Source organism: Otolemur garnettii, unplaced genomic scaffold (genome assembly GCF_000181295.1).
Source record: "Otolemur garnettii isolate 467f Iridium unplaced genomic scaffold, OtoGar3 scaffold00169, whole genome shotgun sequence".
Lineage (NCBI taxonomy): Eukaryota > Metazoa > Chordata > Mammalia > Primates > Galagidae > Otolemur > Otolemur garnettii.
In genome coordinates this window covers 3,842,200-3,843,464 of record NW_003852564.1, presented here as the reverse complement: position 1 = coordinate 3,843,464, position 1,265 = coordinate 3,842,200, and positions in this window count along the sequence as shown.

Below are 1,265 nucleotides of genomic sequence, written 5' to 3'. Positions count from 1 at the left end.
TTGGAATGGTAACCTTGTCTTCAGTTAGCTAGCCCCAAGATGTTAGAAGAATGACTATAGATTTGAGGGAAACTACAGAAGGATTTTAAGTTTAAAAGTTATATTTTAAAATTTGTACTTTATTACTTTATTCAACCAATTTTATGGAATCCTTATTATGTTTTTAATACTATTTTAAGTCCCATGGCATTCAAAACAGGCAAGATCCTTGCTGTCAGGGACCTTATCATCTAAAATACCAACACTGTAAGCTACATGAAGAGTACAATGAATAACGGGATGGAGGATGGGGTGGACAGTTAGAAAGTCATAGTCTTAATCTACTACATATTATAAAAGTGTGACTTTTACCTAAGACCATTGGAGGGATGATAGGAAAGGGAAAATAAATTTGAGAGTCATGTGGAAAATATTAATTACATCTCAGTGAATTATTTGTTGTTTGTAGGGTAGATGAGTATAGGAAAGGACTGTAGTAAATATCCTAGGACTCTGGGCATAAATAATGAAATTGACCATCTGTAATGGGACACCTGGAGGACCATGTGTCTCTTGATGTGATGCATATTGAAAGGTACAAAATACATCCTGCATAATACCTGCAGAATCTTATAACCTATACTCAATCTTTAGGAAACACCCAGGAAACTTAGACTGATAGCCACTCTACAAAGTAACAACTATGTGCATTTCCAAAATATCAGGGTCATAAAGTGAAAAATAAAGTATGAGGTTCTGAATATGGGATCCTGAGTGAGATGTTATTCTTGCATATTTTCTGTGACTGAAATTATATCAAACTGAAAAAATAATAAAACAAGCACAAACAATGGGGTAGTTGAAAAAAACACAGAAGGGAACAGTGGGAAACAAAACTTCTGAGAAAGAAAATGTGGATGTATGGTAGAAAAATGTGATGAAGACAGATCTGCGTAACTCTCCTTTCTAAAATATGAAAAAATTGTAAACTCAAACCCTCATCTTTTTTTTTCTCCATACTACATATAGTTAGTGATCATGAAAACACATATGTATAAAAAATGAAATCTACTAACAGTATCAATGACATGTGAGACCTTTCTGTGCTGGAAAGCTGATTTGACTTGGTTTGGAATAGCTGAAATATTATAGAATACTCATTATTTCCTTGGGAATCTGGGCAAGACTCAAAAGTTTGATCCCTAAACAGCCATGAATCCAGAAACTGGTTTTGAGGAATTATATTTCTCTGATAACAATCTTAGCAGAATTGTGTCTCTACAATA